The sequence below is a fragment of the Tamandua tetradactyla genome (assembly GCF_023851605.1).
Source record: "Tamandua tetradactyla isolate mTamTet1 chromosome 4 unlocalized genomic scaffold, mTamTet1.pri SUPER_4_unloc_2, whole genome shotgun sequence".
Lineage (NCBI taxonomy): Eukaryota > Metazoa > Chordata > Mammalia > Pilosa > Myrmecophagidae > Tamandua > Tamandua tetradactyla.
Genome location: NW_027518241.1, coordinates 119435 through 140399, shown reverse-complemented (window position 1 = coordinate 140399; position 20965 = coordinate 119435). Strand labels below are relative to the sequence as shown.

The 20965-nt window shown below is 42.5% G+C and overlaps 1 long non-coding RNA gene across 1 annotated transcript; it reads left to right on the top strand.

Moving 5' to 3' along the window:
• Positions 1 to 1296: 1296 nt before the first annotated feature.
• Positions 1297 to 5988, top strand: LOC143672723 (uncharacterized). Its single transcript, XR_013170001.1, has 3 exons — positions 1297 to 1608; positions 3976 to 4109; positions 4448 to 5988. It is a non-coding gene; the product is annotated as an uncharacterized LOC143672723 (long non-coding RNA).
• Positions 5989 to 20965: the final 14977 nt, after the last annotated feature.

Here is a 20965-nt window from a genome sequence, read left to right as displayed (position 1 = left end):
TCTGTCCACCTTCTTCCCATTAAAACTGCGATCACGAAAGGATCTATTAAGATCATAAAACAGTCCACACTAAATTCAATTAACTGATAAGACTTAATACTTACCCCTACTTTAGGGCAAAATGTGTATTGTGGTTCTTTTTTCTCTTTAGAGTGGTATTAATACAGCTGAAAACGCAGGCGTGACACCCACTGAAGAGCAGGGTTCCTCAACAGCAGCACTGCTGGCACTAGGGTGGGTGCTTCTTTGTGCGGGGCTGTCCTGGGCACAATAGGAGGGTTTAGCAGGACCCTTGGCCTCCGCCCATTCGATGCTGGTAACATCCTCTGAGTTGTGACAACCAAACAAGTCTCCCTGTCCCCGGGGAGGCAAATCGCTCCAACCTGGGACTCGCTAGAGCAGAGAAGCCCATGCGCAGGGCAGCAATAGGCACTAGGATGGGCGTCTCTGAGGGCTGAGGAAGCGGGAGGGCTGCCTGTAAGAGGCAGAGCGGGCAGCCCTGAATTGAAAAGAAGAGAGCGCTACTGCCTTCCCTCACCTTTTTGTACTTGTGGCGCTAACTGGGTTTTAACCATGGTCAAAGGACGGGAATAACTTAAGTTATGGACTTTTAGGCCCACGTTAGCTGGCGGCAGAAGCGTTTGAAGAACTGGGGAGACTTTCCTGGTGCTCCAGGCGCAGAGAACATTCACCCAGGAGGAAAACCGGCCCTGAGGAAACAGAACCTTGGTCAGAGGAGGCTCTGGGAGGCTGAGGCAAGTTCCAGGAAGGTCAGGAGGCCGAGGGCTGCGGCTTCTGGGGCTGCGCGCACAGCCGGAGGCGGGGCGGGGGCGGCCTGGCGGTGGCACGTCCCGTGGGTACAGCCCCGTTCAGGGCTGGGGTCGCTGTTTGCTGGGAAGCGGGAGAAATAATCGATGAAGGGCGCGGTGCCACACGCGAGGGGACGTGGCGGGCGTCTGAAGGTGAGCGGCGGCTGCTGTAGGTGCCGCGGTGAAGGGTCTGAGCCGCGCGTCTCCAATGCTCTCCTTCCCGGTCAGCCTGGGCTGGCAGCTGGCGGGCGGGTGAGAAGCGCCCAGGTCACCCTCTGCCTGTTCCCTTGGGGCTCAGCTTTAGTTATTCGGGGGTCCAGTGTTTCACACTTGCCCTGGGTGACACCATTCTTTCAGCTGCCTTTCCACTGCTCCGCTCTCCTCCGGGTTGCAGCATTCGTGCCATTACCCGGTTCTCATCGTTAACCCATTGCCATGGTTTCCGTGTGACGGGCGATGGCGTCACTGCCGATGAGAAGTGGCGTTCCTTTCACTCTGATTGCGGCCCTGCTACCGTTCTCTTTTCACGCGCTCTTCAATGCCGCCTGCGCTCGCAGTGATCACTTCCGCGTTAAGTGGTTTCCGTCTTTCCCGGGGCAGGATAATTTGCGATTCAGCGCAGAGCAGGAGCTGAGCAGAAATGAAGAATGGGGTGTTCAGCATCAGCGCTTAGCACCCAGGGGTCACTGTCCCAAGGAGGACCTCAGCCTGGGCAGTGAGGACAGCTGATGGGAGAATATGATTTCTCTATTTTTCAAAACCTATGGTATTACACAAATAGAAAACTATTTCTGTTGAGGTAAGAAGAAAGAAATTTGAGAGATTACCTGTCATCCCACTACATAGAGATAACCCCTGTCAACATGCTCACTCATATACTCGACCTTAGTCCGTGCATATGTGTAGCTGAGATGGGGAGTCTCTAAATGGAGAGTAGGTATGTGTTCATCTCCTCACCCTCAAACAGATATCCATTGTGTGTTTTGATGTCCCTGTGCATTGGGACACCAGGATGCTGGATGAAGGAGGGGGGGAAAGGACTGTGCATAAATACTTGGGAGAAAGAGATGAGGACACCAGAGGTTGGGGCATGGGGAATGAAGACATTAGAGGTTGGGGTGTGGGGGATGACACTAGAGGTTGGGGCTTGGGGGATGAAAACACTAGAGATTGGGGCGTGGGGGAGGTTCTGCTTGGTGCCACTGAGTGGTTTTGAGCCACTGTGGAATAAAGGGGTTAGAAAGAACCAGATGCTGAAGGAGCTAATGTGAGAAGATATGCCGGCACTCTCACAAAGACAGAGGTGAGAAAGGTAAGAGGCCAGAACATGCCTTTTGATCATCAGATTACCCAACTTTTAGAACTGTGATTAGCGCACAATAGGTGCTCAGGAAATTTTATATGGTATATGGATATGTGAATATGGATGAGTGGATGAATAAAAAGGGACAGATAAACAAAAAACTGCCATCTCCAAAACTCCCCCAAATGAATTCAAAACCTTTACCATTGGTTTGAAATCTTCCTCTTGGTTTAGATATTACTCATCAACTTAAGGCAGATTCTGCCTGTGTCCCTTAATGCAGCATTAAGTTAGGACTCCTTGGAATTAGGATCATAGGCTTCAGAATGAGACTGTTCCGAATTCAAATCTGGACTCTATTATTTATTAGCCAGGTGACATTGAATTTATATGAGCTTCTGTTTTCTCTTGACTTAACTGCAGCCATATAATTTTACTCCACTCCAACCTATCTGTGCTGCCCAATTCCCTATTTATATGAAATTGCCTTGCTTTCTCTTTTTCTATTAAATGTTAATATTATTTCATACTTCATAGGGTTGTTGTGAGAATGAGATGCTCTATTTTATGTAAGGCATTTAACATAATACCTGACACATTGGAATTACTCAATAAATGGCAGTTACTGTCATTTCTTCCTTTCTTTTTTTAAGATTTTATGTCACTACCATGTCTTCCATTCATTGAAATAATTATTCTTAATCTTTTTACTGTGGAAGATCTTTTTAAGAGTCCATATTTATACACACAAATTTTACATACAATTTCAAGAATTTCAAGGAACTCCCAAAATGGTTCCTCAACATTCACATTGAGATTCCTTATACTAGAAGGTAGAAGAAGAAAGGAAGTCATACCAAACAAACTGCATTTTTCTTTTTTTATTAAAAGAAGAAAAAAAAAGCTTAAATGTAATTATGAATTGTCAATAACTAGGTGAAAGACAACAGATGCATTCGAATTTTCTTAATACCTCTGACACACTGCCATCAGACTGGGACGACCACTTAAAGCAAAGGGTGGTTGTAGGATTGGAAAATGCGTCCCAGGGACTCATCTTAACTTTCTGGCAGATTCTATTTGCTCCTCAGATGCACCACTTCTGTAACTCTCCTGACAGTTTTCAAGATTGATAAAGTCAGTGGAAATTTTGCAGTCATAGACTTACCTAAACAGGCATTATCAAATAACACAATATAAGGGTGTTTTAAAGTATGTCCCTGAAACCTCCTAGAAAAGACTGGAGACTTTGTTACTGACAACAGAGAAGAAATTGCACGCTGTAAATTATGTGTGCTACTGAGACAACACGGCATGTTAGAGAAATTCAAAAAATGGAGATTATTCCATGCCTTCTCTTGCCAATAGGGGTTAGTCCACTCCCAATATCTGGAGCATCTCTGGGCACTGACTATGTAGAAATCAAAACTTAACCGGTTCTGGGCCACGGTGGCTCAGCAGGTAAGAGTGCTTGCCTGCCGTGCCCGAAGACCCAGGTTCGTTTCCCGGTGCCTGCCCATGAAAAAAAAAAAAAAAACTTAACCGGTTCTTTGGAGCCCTCTAAGTTACATTTCTAATAGAATTTATCAGGCACCAGTTTGTTTATGTCAGTAGGGGAACCCAGAGAAAAACTTTTTAAAATAAATTAATCTTAAAAAAAAATTAAATGCACTAGAGGACCTCTTGATTTAATAGAATCTGGTGATGAAATCTATTAAGAGTTAAGAATTCTTCAGTGATATTAGCAGAGATCCAATAATATTAATATTTATAAGTTGGGATTTTAACATTTAAGATGTTTTAATAAGAAGTACAGTTATACAATGTTGATGTAATCTATACTATGCTTCATATTTCCTTTAGTTTGGGAAATGACCTCACTTGACAGACCCTCATTTGGACTTGAATTAATTCTTCGATCGGGCAGAAAATTGCTCATCTAGGATTGGTGATCATGCATGCCAGCATACAGTGGCCTTCAGAGTTATAAAGAGAAGGTACAGTTGAGAGAAATAAACATCTGTTGCAGGACCTAGAAGTAATAAATCAAATGTTCAGCTCCCCATTCATCCTTGCCCGCTATGGCAGAGACTGCTTATTGTTTCCCAATATCCATTGTCTCCTTTCCCTTTAATAGGAAACTTTTCAGGTTGTGACAGGGCACATGGCCACCCAGTAAGGGCTGCATTTCCAAGCCTCCTTGCAGCTGTAAGTGGCCACATGCTGAAGGTCCCACCAATAAGCTCCAACAGAAGTAATCTGTGAAAATTCCCTGCTGCATCACAGCCTCAAAATGAATTTGCCAGACTTAGGATTTCCTTTTTTTCCTTCCCAGGGATTGGACTGAAGATGAAGTGATAAAACACCTTTGACCATGGGGGCTAGAACTGCACCCTGGAGGAGAGCTGAGCAGTGAGATAAAAGAAAGCTGAGTTCCTGGAAAATCGCATGGAGCGCAGCCACCTCTCCACCGTGATGACCTCTGGTCTGTCACGACAGAGGACCAAGCTGCCATCCCATTTAGGCCACTATATTTGGACCTCATTGTTGACAGCAGCCCACCTTGTATCCCGATTGAGCCGTGGTCCCCATTATGATGATGCAGGGTGCATTAGGAAGTTGTTCCCAGTGGTCTCCTGGTATGCCCTTGCTGGTGGAATCCCTCCTGCTGAGCGTGGCCTTGCCCAGTGGCCTGCTTCTCACCAATAGAATTTCGCAAAGGTTGCCGCTTCTGTCACTAAGTTTCAAAAGATTGCAACTTCCTTTTTGCTAACAGGCTCTCTCCCTCGCTGGCTTTGATGAAGCAAGCTGCCATGTTGGAGAGACCCATGGGACACGGAGCCAAAGGTGGCTTCTGGACAACAGCAAGAAAGGAACTGAGACCCTCAGTTCAACAGCCTGAAAGGAATTGAATCCTGCCCACAACCCTGTGACCTTGGAAACAGACCCTCACCTGGCTGAGCTTTGAGAGTACTGCTGCCCAGCTGGCACCTTGATGGCTGGCTGTGGGAAACCCTGCAGTGCAGGCCCTAGCTGAGGCTGCCCAGATTCCTGACCCACAGAAGCTGGGAGGGAACAAATGTGGGGCGTTTTAAGTTTGGGGGTAATTTGTTATGCAGCAGTAGATAGCAAATGCACAGACATAATTTTACTTCTGTCCAATGACATGTCACAGAAGTCAAACGTCGAAATCAGAAAAGTAATTTTAAAATATCTGAGGAAGAGGTGAGCTGGGGATGCCAAGGTAGGGCCTCCCAGGGCATCAGTTCTTTCATGTGATCACTGAGTTCCAGGGTGTGACCCTTTACTCTAGAGGTCCCATAGCTTTTATTTATTAATAAACCCAGAGTTGTTTAGGCTCAGGGGTGCTTAACTGAACAAACTGCCAAGAGAGTTATATCTTAAGTAGAATGCTAATTTGTTCATTTGTCTTCTGAAATAGAATTTCAAGGTGACTCAGATAAATTATGTCTTTATAAGTCAGAGTTTTTCAAGACCAAGTTCAAGGCCTTCTTTTCTGCTTCTAGTTTCTCCTCACAACTATCTCACACACACACACATGCACACACATGCAGTGTCACTAATTTCCACATCCAGACCAGACCTCTCCTGTGAGCTCAAATGCTGTTCTTACTAATATGTTGATACCATTGACTAGGCCACAGTTTTGTTTCACAATCAGCCTTGTCTTGATGAGAGTTCTAGACCTTGTTAAACCTGCTCAGTTCTGAGAGTCATCTGGAAACCCAGGTGAACATGAATCTTCCCGCTGGACCATTGCCTTGGAGATGAGCCTTGCTCAGGCACAAGATGACTTTTCATCCACATTCTTTTGGAGTCATGGATCACAGCTGCAGAAGACTGCTGGACTGTGGTCACTAACCCATCTCCCCGAGGTACCCTTCCTTGGTCCCATGCCTAAACAGGCTTTCTGATCGCTGGCAGCTCCTGCTTACAGGCGATGATTTCCTTGCCCATCGTGCAGACACCTCCTGGGCCCCATCTCACGTTCTCTCACCCCAGCCTTTACTCCAGCCACTGCTGTGACAACCAGCTTCAGGCAGGTGTCAACCTGAAGGCAGGTTGGCTCAGCTGCATTTTGTTATCTTTTGGGGCTTCTCTGAGACCATGTACTAGAACATCTGCGGGAAGTGGTCCGGCACTCAGGCCAGTACAGCCTGGGTGAGAGGGAGTTCAAGCCCCACAAGGCAACTCTCAACGTATGGGAGAAGAAGGCAGTGGATAAATTCGGAGGTGCATTCTACATGGCCTCTCAGAAGTTTACCCACAGTGGCGGTCACTCAAGAGCATATCCTCGCATTGGCTTTCCCTCCCTCCCTGTTTCTGTGTCCTTATTCCCTCCTTTCTGTTCCCTACGAGAGCTTCCCCAAATCAGCTAACTGCCTGCAAGCCCTTGCCTGGCTCTGCTCTCTGTGAGGATTCTAGGCTAACGCTCGCCTTAGAGGCTCATCCCGTCTGAGCTATGGCTCTCTGTTACTGTCACTTACTGGTTTCCCTGTCAGCTGCTGCACTGAGTCCTTTGGCCTCAGGCCTTTCTTCCTCGCAGAGACCCTGGCCATTGTCCTGAACAATTTCAGGATCTAATAAGATGGTCCACCCACCACCCAAGCGTTACAGACTGCTTTAATCTTCTCTACTTAAATGACTCCACTTCACTGTCCCCACTGGAAATTTAAATCACCCTGCAGTGCTCCATCTCAGAAACCTTAAATGTCAGGATCTATCCTTAAACATCAGTATCCCACTGTTTGTCCTGATTCATCACTCTTGGCCACACTCTCTAGTCTTTAAGCCTCACTGAGTCCCTAATCCTTTGATCCCTCCGTTTTTATTCTCCTTGAGCTTTATTCCCTTCCCTATGGATCCTAGACTTCACGCTCATTACTTCAATCGCTCTCTTCTCTGCCCTCCTGGTCCTGCATATTTTGCCTTCTGAAACTTTTTTTTAATTGTCTAACTCATCCAACATCTCCATTCACATAGGAAGCAGCTGAGCACTGCTGCAGAAGGTCACACCAACCAGGCAGAATAGTGCCACTCCAGATATGGTCTCCAAACTCAACTGGACATTCCTCTCTTTCTGATCTCATTTGATTATGTGCCCTGTTTCCATGTTATCAGAGCACACTGAGCATTTGATATGCACATCATTCAACACATATTCAATAAGCAACTATTATATGGCAGGCACTGCGTTAAGTGTTAGGAATAGAATCAGGAATGGCAATTATGGTCCCTGCCCTCCTGGAGCTTGCATTGTTCGATAACACAATGTGCTTTATCCATTGTATTGTACTTGTTCTCTCTATCATTAGACCTTGCTGTATTCATTTTTGTAATTCAAAGTGTATATGGCATGTCATAGATGTCCCGATGTATTTTTGTTGTATGAATGAAAAGGATAACTAAAGCCTACCTATAATATCAGAATTTCCCTATTCAACACTCAAAAGGTAATCTGCTCTCAGTGTGGGCCCTTGGGTACTATCTGCAAGGTGCACGAAGAAAAAATATGCAAAATGTGATTATCTTTCACTATTCCAAATGTTCTTTGTCATTCTTTTTTAGGATGGCAAGTTCAAAAACAAAAATCTGTGGAGAAATTTAGGACAAATGGTGCCTGAAATGGTACATTTCCTCTCCTGTGTGGGTTTCCTTTTCCATGTCTTCTAAGTCCTGTATGTTTTGTTCTCTGCCTCCAGGTCTTTCTCCAGATCTTTTCTAGGCATGTGGTCTCTGTCTGCCCTGGTCATTACTTCCTGGGTTGCAGTGGGGAGTGTAGGGGCACCTAGTGACAATCTGGGTTCACATCCAGTTGCCTTTTGATCACAGGTGACCTCCCTGGCCAAATGGACCAACAAGTCTTGGGATGGGCATAGCAGCCGAGAGGGACTTGGCTAGTTTAATTAAGTTGGAGAAGGCTATTTTATTAAGGGCAGGCTCCCTTCCTTCAGATTGAAGTCGTTTCTGTCCAGAGTGCTTTAGTTGTGGAGTTTTGTGTTTTTTTTTTAACTTTTTTATTGTAAACTGTAACATATATACAAAGAAAAGAAAGTAAATAATTTTCAGAACACATTTTAGCTAGTAAAGAGAAGATTTCAAGTTTGTCATGAGTTATCATTCCACTGTTTCAGATTTTTCCTTCTAGCTGCTCCAAAACACTGGAGACTAAAGGAAATATCAGTGTAGTGATTCCGCAGTCAGACTCATTTGTGAAATCCTCTCTTCTCTCTTATAACTCCACTTTCTCCTTTGATCTTTCTCCCAATTGATGAGGATCTTTGAGCAATGCCCATTTCTACTTTTTTGCATTCATAGGGGGTGTCCAAATAAGGGATTGAGGCATGTAATTAGTTGATAATCTTAGAAAAGCTGGTCCCTCTGGGTTTCAGGATTTATCTGGCCTAGGAACCCTCTGGAGGTTACAGGTTTCAGGAAAATAGACTTAGTGCATGAGACTTTCATAGCGTCTCAGGGCCATAGGTGCTCTTTAATTTTTTTTTCATTTTTAAACAGTTTTATTCGCGCATCGTACAATCCAACAATCACAATCGATATGAGGACATTCCTTTTCTTCCACAAAGAATCTCCCACCCCTGCCTCATACCCCTGTGCAGAGTCTTTTTACCTAATCATTGCATCGGTGTGTATTGGGCACATGTCCCCAGAAAGCCTGGTGAATAAGCAATAGGGTAAAGGGGAAAGAGCAACGCGGAGCGAGTCTTGCTGATGGAAACCGTCACCTCCTGGGTGAGCCTCTCTGAGCCACGCCCCATCTCGACCCCATTTCGTAAGAACAGTCTGAGTCTGAAGAGGCCACATGAGCCATCTCTGGGACTGGGTGGTACTACATCGTGTTCCTCTCTCCTGATCACATGAATGCAATGATTCTTCACATGTCTTCTAGACCCTGCACATTTGGAGTGATGTTTTCTTGTTTATGTAACTCCAGGACTCAGCTAATATTAGTTATACAACAAATTCCAGATTAAATATTTTACCTCCAATTTGCATAGTACTCACAGCAAAGAAAAGGATTTCAAACCCAATTAGAAATACTCCAGTATTTTGCCATTATTTTGAAGATTGTTGAAGATATTTTTGGAATAATTCTTAAAGTAAAATTAACTTATCCGCATCAATAAAATACATATACATTGTAAAATTCTGTTTTTTTTTTCTGATAGAGAAAGTGTCTAGAGTGAGCATATCCCCCAATTTCAGAGAGTTGGCATCAGACGCTGAGAAGTGCCTTTAAGATGCTACAGAGAATATCTCTGACCCAGACCCTTCTGTTCCTCCAGGGAGAAGGGGTCACAGTCAAAGTAAAAGTACAGGTTGGCACTTAGGTTTCAGCTGGGCACAGGGAAAGAAGGAAACTGAGTCACTGCAGAAGGTTAGAGACTTGAGGATGTGAGTGGCCTGCCTGGCAGTCTGACGTAAGACTTTCTTCTCCTGCCTCTTTTTTTTTCCTTTAATTTTTATGTATTTTTATTAATATATCCTCACATCATAGATTCCATCCAAATTATACAATCAATGGTTCGCAATAGCATTACATAGTTGGGTATTCATCACCGTGATCATTTTTAGAACATTTGCACCACCCCAGAAAAAGAAATAAAAAAAGAAAAGCCCATGCATCCCATCCCCCTTACCCCTCCCTCTTTTTAACCACTAGTATGGCAATCTACCCAATTTTAAGACTTACAGAAGAGGTAGGTTAACTAAGACTGTGTCGTTTGAGACATATATATGTGTATTAGTGGAACAAAATAAATCATCCAGAAGTAGGTCCACAGAAACTCTGGCAGCTGACTTTTTTGTCTCACATTATTGTGGAACCATGAAAGACCTGGTCCAGCCCCCCTTAGATCCTGCCTGCCCGGCCACACTTGCACTCCAGGCCTCAGCCACCGTCAGCCCATTCCTTGACATCCCTCAAGCTGCACATGCTTCTCCTATTCCTAGCCTCTGCACTTCCTCTACCTGTGCTTAAAAGACCTCCCTCTCCTCTTCCCACCCCTTCTCTGTTTTACTGGGTAAATGGATGCATGTGGTAGGAGATCCTCATACCACTTATTGTTTATATTTAAGCTGCATGATTACTTGCCTGTCTTCCCCCGTCGGACCATGGACTCTGTGAGGGAAGGGGCCGCGTCCATTTTGTTCCCTATTTATTATATCCCCTGCACTGCTGCACTGTCTGGCTCATGGCAAATGCACAACAAACTTTAGTGAATGAATGAACTCTACTAATGGCTTGTACTTCTGAATCGACCACTTGACTCAAGTTTTGCCTATCTAACCTGGATTTAGGGATGCTTCTACCAGCTATACATTCTACTGCAGAATTCTTAAGCCATTTGACATCAAAACCCCTTTTAAAATACAACAGATATTTATAAAAATGTACTTTCATCAGTTGAAACAAATGTTCTACACCAATGCAAGGTGTTAATAATAGGGTGGTATACGGAAATTCTGTATTTTATGCATGATTGTCCTGTAACCCCATAACTTCTCTAATAAAGAAAAAAAATTAAAAGGCAAATGACCAAGCAGGGAAAATCTTCACAATATATTTAATGTTCTTGATCTAGATATTTTAAAAATAAGTTTAACAAATGAAATCCAAATGGAAAAACAGGTAAAGGATATGACAGACAATTCACAGAAGAAGAAACATGAATGGATAATAAATATGTGAAAATGTTTCACAACTAAGGGAAGGCAAATTAAAATAAGATACTGTTTCCACCTTTCAAATTGGTAACAATATTTAGAAATTAAACTACGCTGTTTTGACAAATGTACAGTGGCATGAACTATCTTAGAGCCTTCTTCTAACATTATAAATTGGTATGATTTCCTGAAGGGCAATTTGCAATATGGCTCAAGGACCTTAGAAAAATCATCATAAATGGACCCAACAATTCTACTTCCAGGAATTATACTAAGGAGATAATCTAAATGTACATAATGATTAATGTACAAGGAGCGCCCTCCTACTTTTGTCCATAGTAGAGAAAAATTGAGAATAACCTAAAAGAACAGCTAAATAAAAGATGGCACATTTATTTAATAAAACCTTAAACATCCATTAAAGAAAATGTGTTCAAGCAATATTTAACTATAGGAGAAAACGCTCAGAACGTACTGGGAAAAACAAGATACACAACTGTGTATTTCATATTGCTATGTTATGGTAAAATGCATGGGGAAGCAATGAAGCAATGTTAAGAGTGGTTTCTGTTGTGGGGTTATGAATGATTTTTAGTTTCTTCTTTATTCTTCCCTGTTTTTTTTCTTCACATTTTCAACAATGAAAAGTTTTTATATTTATAATCAAGGAAAAAGGAATAAAATGAAAGTAATGTATTGAAAGACTATTGGCAGGAAGTCAAGAGATAGTAGGGGGTTGATTTATATTCATATTGGGAAAATAACAAGAAAACCATTGATACAATTAATTAAACTGATGAAAATTTGATCAGTTTGAGTTTTTATTTTTTTGAACTTTATGTAACAGAGAAAACGTTTACACATGATCCTGCATGGATTCCTAAGGAGAGTATTTTGTTTGCCGCAGGGGTGACGGGTTTGGGTGTAGACAGGCAGGTCTGCATGAGCTGGAGAGTTGGGAGAGTACACCAAAGCAGGAAGGAAGGAAAAGTGGACAGAGAAACAGAGACGAGCAGATCTGGCAGCTGGCAGGCTAGAATAAAGTCTTGGGGAAGGATGACTCAAGGGAAATTTTGTAATAACGTTACCCATCATGTGAAGGGAACAGCTACTTGTCTCTACCATGAAATCTTCAGCAACATCTAGATAGCAGGCGGGCCACGGTGGCTCGGTGGCAGAGTTCTCGCCTGCCACACCGGAGAGCTGGGTTTGGTTTCCGGTGCCTGCCCATGGAAGCAAAAGGAAAAGAACATCTAGACCGCACACCCATGCCCTGTGGAGTAGATATTGCATCATGGCGGTTGGTAGGAGAACTGCCAGTAACAACACGGGATAAACACAGAGGATGCCGTGGAGACAGTAACTCTCTGATTCCCACTTGAAGGTCTACCTCAGTTTAGGACACACCTAAAAGAAACACAAATCCAAGTTCAATAGCCCTAGAAATTAATAATGACAATTTTTAAATACAGGTGCTACTAGCAAAGGAGAGAATTATACTGCAATGCACAGAGAAAAACTAGGAAGTTTTCCCCATTCTTCTTAATACAAAAGTTATGTTCTTCACAGCTGCTACTTCCAGTTCTCTTCTCTGTCTTTCCAAGTCTCCAACAATCTGTCTCTGTGCATCTAAATTCCTGCATCATTCTTTTCTTCATGACCTTTTCTGTGCACCCATTAACTTTCTCATAGTTTCTCTCAATCTTTCATCCATCTTTCATCATATTAATACAGCAAAGACACAAAGAAAATCATAGAGTATTCTTTAGAAGGTATGAGGAGAAAAGATATAATATTTAAGGTTTTATATTTGTCATCCCTTACATAAATTTATCACAAGGAATAATTTAAGAGAAAAGCTTTATAAAAAACATTTTACATTTAATATAGAACATGGTATCAGAAAGCACATTTTCAATAAAAAGTTTGTGGGTTTTTTGCCCTTTTTTTTCATAGATCTTAATATTAGAATGATGTAGTTAAGTCAAAATCTAAATGTAAAGTGCAACATTAAATCCATTGTACATTTTCCTTTCATTGCCAAGGAGTACAAAAAAATCCCACTTTGTACAGATGTGTTATAAGAAAAGGAAAAGCCCATATTGAATATTTTTGCAAAATTTTAATACTATTGACTTCGATTATTCCAAAATAATTCATTATTTCATTTTGGACAGCTCACTTCTAAGTATCCTTAGAAAGCAAAATTTTAACCTTTATTTTGAAGTATTCTAAATTATGGGGTTTTTTTTACTGTGACACAGTTTGAGAATCTCAGGACTCTTTTTTCCTTTAAAAGCATCCTTCTTTTGGCTACAGATCTGTAAATAATGAGTTTGGATAGCATAAATCCATGATATAAAAGAAACATTAAATATTAATTTATGTTGAAATTGTAAGACAAGATACATAACATACAGCCAAGGTTGTTGAGTATATGACATGTTAATAAGGCAATACTGCTTATGCATCAATACACAGGGTGAACAGTTTGCAGTCTTCTATTACATGATAATCTTTCAAGGAAAGTCTTCTAGAGAATGGCAGATCACCACATAATATTTGGGGTCATTATATGAAGCATGTTTTGCTTTGCTCTTTCTAAGAATATCTAAGTAAAAAACAATCACTAGCATTAGTTTGATCTACTTTATTTTCTAGAGCATCAGTTAGTGTCTTGAGATAGAGAAGTGCTTCAGGGAACCAAATTTAGGAAATGATGCTTGTGGCAAGAAGACTCTAAGATATTCCCCCAAATTCCTGCTTCCTGACATTCCTGCCTTTGTGTAATTGCCTCCCCTTAAGTGGGGATGGGACATGTGACTTCTCACCAATAAAGAATAACAAAGATGATGGGACGTCACTGTGAAATTATGCTACATAATATGGTGACATATGTCTTGCTAGCAGACTCTTTCTCTTGCAGACTCTAATGAAGAAACCTGCCTTGCTGATGAGGCCCAGATGACAAGGAACCAGGAGCAACCTCCAGCCAAAATCAACAAAGACCTGAATCCTGTCGATAGCCACAGGAGCTTGGAAGTGGATCCTTCCTCAGTTGAGCTTTCATATGAGAACGCAGCACTGACATCCACTTTGACTGCAGCTTTGTGAGAGACTCTGGACAGAGAACCGAGGTAAAAAGCTGTGCCCAGGTTTCGGACCCAGAGAAAACATGAAATAAAAACTGTGTTGTTTTAAGCCACTAAGATTTTGAAAATATGTAGAAATAAATAATGAATGCACTGCAAGTTAGAATTGAAGTATTAATGCTAAGAAATTTGCTCTTTTCACAGAGAATGTCCATTATGCCAGAGGCTTCCATGTACAATATAAGTTACAGGGAAGATATGTTCCTTTTCTCTTCCTTTGGGAAAACCTTGGCTTTGTGGGGTGATATCAATTGATAAGTAATGGATGTGACATGATCCTGCCTTAAATTGACCCTTTTAAAATGAATTAATAAAATGGAGTTTTAATGGAGCTAGAAACTTTGTTTCCTTTGTAATTTTCCCAGCCTTTTTCCAGGCTGGTCCCATTCATTCAGCCTTGCTCTATTGTTCAATTTCTATGTAGGCAGGTTCAGATCCAAATAAAGACAACAGGAGCTAATATTTACCAAGAACATACTAGTGTTAGACACAGCACGATATGCTTTACCTTCACAAATTAAAGCACATCACAACCCAGTGAAGTGGGCACTGTAGCTATCTCCATTTTACAGAGGTGAAGACCAAGGTATATAGAGGCTAAGTAACTTTCCCAAGGTCAAATATTAAACAGGAAGTGGCAGAGCCAGGCTCTAGACCCGAACAGTCTGAATTTAAAATCCAGGCTCTTAGTTACTCTGCACTGCCTGGAGAAAGAAAGATGAAATCTACCTGACTGCATTCTTTTCTGTGCTCTAATTAAGGGATTTGTTTGTTGATTGTTTAACAATGGATTGGCATTTTCTAGAGATTACACATAGCAGAGATCACAAGTGCCCCCTCATTCTTGCAACCCACCTGCTAACCATTCTTTGATTAGATATATTTTGGGGAGTTCAAGAGATACTTGAACTATGCAAGTCCAATATAGGACTTATCCTACTCGAATTTCATAGTAAATTTCAGAGCCTGCCTGCAATAGATCTCTGAATACCACCCCAGCCTACTCTCTAAGACTGTAAATCTTGCCCATACCTTCCACTCTATTCCAACTGCACAGCCCCTAATGTCAGCTCTGGCCTCGAGTCATGCATTAACTATGAGGAGTGCCACTCTACATGCTTCTCTTGTCTACTGCTGCAACCACCCCTGAGGCTCCAAATGCTGTTGTCTTCTTTGTGGTCCTGTTTGGCTCTATCCTGGATCACTTCTGACTCAAGACTGATGGCATCTTCCTGGATACCACTTAGTTGGTGTATCAGTTTGCCAATGCTTCTGGAAAGCAGTATACCAGAAATGGAACAGCTTTCAAAAAGGGAATTTAATAGGTTACAAGTTTATAGTTCTAAGTCCATAAATATGTCCTAACTAAGGCATCCAGAGAAAGATACCTTGGCTCAAGGAAGGGTGGTCTGGGAAGGCACGTGGCTGGTCCTTGTTCCCGGTTTCATTGCTTCCAGCTTTTGATGGCAGTGGTTTTCGCTCTGTCGGCCGTCACTTTGTTCCAGGACAAAACTTTCAATCTCATCTCTTAGTGTAGCATCTGCTGGGGCCAGAGATTTATTCCCTTGCTTAGCACCCGTACTACTTCTGTCTCAATTTCCAAATATCTGCATCAGCTCTGAGCTTTCTTCACAATGCTTCCTCTTTTGAAGGATTCCAGTAAACTTATCAAGCCCTACCATGACCAGGTGGAGGCACATCTCCACCTAATCAAAAGGTGATACACACAATTGGGCACATCACATCTCCATGGGGATAATCTGATGAAAAGTTCCCACCAGATAGTATTGGATTAGGATTAAAAGAAGTGGCTGCCCCCACAAGATTGGATCAGGATTGAAATATGGCTTTTCTAGGATATATAATAGCTTCAAACCAGAACATTCCACCATCTCGACCCCCCAAAAAAAATGTCCCTTCCATATACAAAATACATTAATTCCATTATAATATCACAAAAGATTTAAATCATTTCAGTAACAATACAAATGCAATACAAAGTCCAAAATAGTACAAGATCTCATCAAAGTCAGCTACAGGCATGGTCTATTCTAAGGCAAAAATTTCCTTCTGGCTGTGGACCTGTGAAAGTCAGAACAAGTTATCTGATGCCAATATACAAAGGAGGGATAGTCATAGGATGTGTTTTTCCATTGCTATAGGGGAAGTCAAAAGGTAAACAGGGGTCACCAAAACCAAACAGTTCTAAAAACCTGCAGGGCAAACTCCATTGGATTTCAAAGTCTGAGAGTCATTTATTCTCAGAACTTTAGAGAGTGGCAGCCCCACCCTTTCCAAGGGCCTACACAGAAGCCTTGCTCTCTGCAAATGCTGGAGTGTGTTTTCCAGCACTGGAGAACATTGTGGGGACCACCCTTGTCTCAGCGCCACCCTCTCCAAGCATCGGGGTGGCACCCAGGGTTTCTGCCATCCCCAGGGTTTGTGCTCGTGGGACCCAGGCTCCCCACAATCCCAGTTTATGTGTTTCACCCTCTCTGAAGCCTGGGGCACCATAACTCTTCCAGAACATGTAGGCGGAAGGCCCACCCTCTGCCGTCAGGGCAAACTCACCCTCTCCACGTGTAGTGGTGGGTCTGCTGTCTTGGCCTGGAGTTTCCTGGCTCCAGATGTTAGTTTCCATAGTTCTGCCTGTGAAGCCATGTTTCCTTCAATTTGCCCCTGTTCTGTCCCTTTTAGCCCAGATTGGCAGTGGTTCTGTTTACACAGATCACACAACACTCTTGTTAATTTTCTACACAGTACTCTGGAGTCATAACCATCAGATAATAGGACTTCCCACACATTCTTTCTGGATAACTCCATTTCCAATCCCTGCTTTTCCTGAAATGGCTGACTGGTTTCATGTTTGGTTAAATCCCCACATGGGGCCCTATTTACTGGGGTCTCACTTTCTGTAAGTCCCATCAATTTTTCAGACCATCAATTTCTGTTTTCTTTGTACCCAAGAGTTCAGTTCTCAATTTGTCTCTTTCCACTCACATTTACTATAAGCTGCAATGAGCAGCCAGAATGCATTTTTCACATTTAGTTTGGAAATTTCTTTTGCTAAATATCCAAGTCCATCACTCTCAAATTCTCTTTCCATCCACAAAAAATGCCTTCCTTCCAGTTTGCAATGACACATTCAGCATTTCTGTCTAAAGCCTTATCAAAAGTATCCTGAGGGTCCAGGAAACTTCTACCAACAGTTTCTGCAAAGTATTCTAGGCCTTCTCTATCAAGTATATCCCAATTATTCCAAAATCTTCCTATTAGTCATTTAAAAAGCCATTCCAGCATGTTTGGTATTTGCAAACTGCAGCAGCACCCCACTTCTCTAGTACCAAATCTGTATTGACACCCCATAAGATTGGATCAGGATTAAAACATGGCTTTTCTGGGGTACATAATCACTTCAAACTGGCATAGTTGGTGTGGTAACCTGGAGCAGTTATGTACCCCAAAAAGCCTTGTTCTTTGAATCCAGCCCTGTGGGTGCAGACCTATTGTGGGTGGGACTTTTGATTAGGGGGTTTCAGTGGAGATGTGACCCACCCAATTCAAGGTGGGTCTTAATTCTTGACTGCAGTCCTTTTATGAGAGGAGTCTGGAGGGAGAGCACATGTGGTAGTTAGACTCACTTGTCACCTTGGTCAGGTGAAGGCACCTAGTTCTATTGCTGTGGACATGAGCCAATGGCCTGTGAACCTCATCTATAGTTGATTACATCTGTGGTCGGTCAGGAGGCGTGCCTGCTGAAGTGAATGATGTTTGACTTAATTGGCTGGTGTTTAAATGAGAGACTCAACATAGCACAGCCCAAGCAGCTCAGCATACCTCATCTCAGCACTTGCAGCTCAGCCCAGGCCTTTGGAGGTGCAGAAAGGAATCACCCTCGGGAAAGTTGTTGGAACCCAGAGGCCTGGAGAGAAGGCCAGCAGAGATCACCCTGGGCCTTCCCACATAAGAAAGAACCTCAGTTGAAAGTTAACTGCATTTCCTCTGAAGAACTAACAAAATAAATCCCCTTTTATTAAAAGCCAATCCATCTTTAGTGCGTTGCATTCCGGCAGCTAGCAAACTACAACAGCACACAAAGAAAGAAATACCAAGAGAGCTTGGAGAGAGGAAAACCCCAGAACTGCTAAGAAAGGATCCACAGACTCTGGACTCAGAAACTGAAAGCAACAGAACCTGGGGGCAGAGGACCAGCAGATACTGGCCATGTGCTTTCCCATGTTCAGAGGAATCCTGGACACCAGCAGTCTTTTCTCAGAGACGGTGTATTCCTTTTGATGCCCTAATTTGGACATTTTCATGGCCTTAGAACTGTAAATTTGTAAATGAATAAATCCCCATTATAAAACCCATTTCTGGTGTACTGCATTCTGAATGCTTTAGCAAACCAAAACAATTGGTGATTCTTTACCTGGCATGTATGAGACAGTCCCCTAGGTTTTTTTTTTTAACATGGGCAGGCACCGGGAATTGAACCCGGGTCCTCTAGCATGGCAGACAAACATTCTTGCCTGTTGAGCCACCATGGCCCACCCTCCCCTAGGTTTTTAAATACACTGAATCAGATCTATTTAGAGGAGAGGCCCAGGAAACCATATGTAGGAAAAGCTCCCCAGTTAAGTCCTAAGAACCTTCAATAGAGAAATGGACTGGAAATCCAGTGCAGAAAGAGACTCCAGTAGTCTGAGGAGGTCCCCCTGCCTGCAAACCAGGACCATATGGATTTCAGGCAGTCAGCTGTGGCTCACAGGGTAACACCTGTGCATGCCCCACAGACTCCTCAAATTATGTACTATGTGAAAAGAACATGCGAATCTCCCGCGTGGGCATAAGCATTTTAGCTACTTCCAACACAGACTGATGCCAGCATGGGGACTTCCACTGATGTGGGGGCAGCAGTGCTTCCGGGCAGCTACATCTTCCCTTTGCATTCAACATGGCGAGTGGGCAGTGAGAAGCATGACATACAGGAGTGGAGGGGGCATTTCTGTGCTTTCCCCTCATCAACTCAGGCCCTGAAGTTGACATGGCCTCAATCCCACTCATTAACAGTTGCCGTCTTCCAAGTAACGCCGGACACGTTGTTTAGTTTATCAGTGCTCCACCATAATTCTTCGTACCCCTCCTTGAAATTACAGTAAGTATTAAGGGATACAAGCCCACAAACGGTTCTGGACTCCTTTAAGGCATAGAGGGGGAAAATATGAAAGGAAAGCCAGTGACAGTCCTGATTTTCTTGGCTTGACCCCTGGCTTTTCCTCCCTAACTACATCAAGATGTTCAGAATTGTTGACCAAGGTGAGAATGCCATCTCCATTAAAACAGGGAACATATTTTCTTTCAAAGTATTTTCAGTCTCCACACATAATATACATTTATCTCCTGTGGCAAACAGGATATAAACAGGAAACATTTACCCTAACGCTAATCCTTTAAGATATAATATCATGTAATAGGCAGGTATGCTCTATACCCAACTGAACTATTACCAAGGCAACTGACACATTTAAAGTCATGTTTTTGTTTGGCTGTACCTGCCGCCCATCCTTCACTTTGAACTCTTTGCAGAACTGCTTGGGGCACCATTGCATACGAATGCAGGCGTGCATTTTTTTTCTTTTGTTTATCCTAAGAAATATAAGAACTCTCTTACTTAAAACCAGCATTGTAAATTACATTTGTTTTTTATTTTGAGGAGAACACCTATCAATCTCTCTCTCTCTCCCTCTTTCTCTCCCTCTCTCTGTCTGCATCACTCCCTCCTTCCCTCCCTCCCATTCTTTCTCCCTCCCTCGCTCTCCCTCCCTCTCTCTCTGTCTCCCCCTTGTCCTCCTCCTCCTCCTCCTTCTTCAGTATAGAGATGAAGGAGGAAAGCAGCTTCTCTATCTAGTTCTTAATCCCAGGCGCCTCATTGTGTGAGAACATTGGTATATACATAAAAATTCAGATAATGATGATGATGATAAATGTAGTAGTAATGAGTCAAGAGGAGATACTAACAGACTTACCCATAACAAAAATGATTTCCTGTATTTCTGCAGCTCACTTCATTACTCTAAGGGGACAACAAATATTAGAGGATTTCTTCTACTTTCTAAGGCAACAAATAGCTAATTGGAAAAATTTACCTGCATTTGTGGCAGTGGTAAGTAAAGAGCCTTCCTTCCCTTCAAGTCACGTATTTAACTTTCAAGAGTAATATATTGGGAATATCTTCATGACCTGCTTCCTAGTTCATCTCTTGATAGTCAAAGAAAAGATTGACACCATAGGCTGTTGTGGACATTTTTGGGGGAGACTTGGGGTCTTTCAATGACCTGAAAGTTATTCGTTGTTACGAGAATGCCTTCATTATTGGCTAATACCTGCAATAGAGAGCACTTTTTCTAACCATGCTATGATGTCAAATGTGGTTCAACTCCGTATGGTTTAAGTACTATTTCAGAACTAGTTAATGGACATTTATTATTTAACAATGTCTTTTAAGGTCATTTGCAACCAGGAAGGATAAACTAACCTCTATCCTCTCTCCACTCCACTAAGAAACATGTTCATTACCGAAAATACGTAGTGACTTCAGCTTATTAATTTAAGTCGTTTAGTTCTTGATAAATAGGGGTGCAATAATTTGGCTAGATGAGTCAGTTGCAAAGAGTCTTTTAAAGAGAAAATACTTCACTATCATTACAGCGCATTTTTTCTGAAAGGCTACAAGCTGCTATTTAGAGGTGTTCCTAGACTTTCTCCCCATACAAATTCACCTTTTGAGGGCCCAGCCTCTCCAGAACATCAGCTAGTTCATCTCCCTCCCCCATATAAGTGACAGCCCCTTCCAACATGAAAAAGTTAGAATGGTCATAGCCCAAATACCCCTGGGATAGAACGATCAAAGGTGAGGGTGGAGCTTTACAGAGAAGGTAGGGTCTAACAAAGAGAGTAGGATTGCTGAATCATTACGTTGATATTTCTTTTAGTCT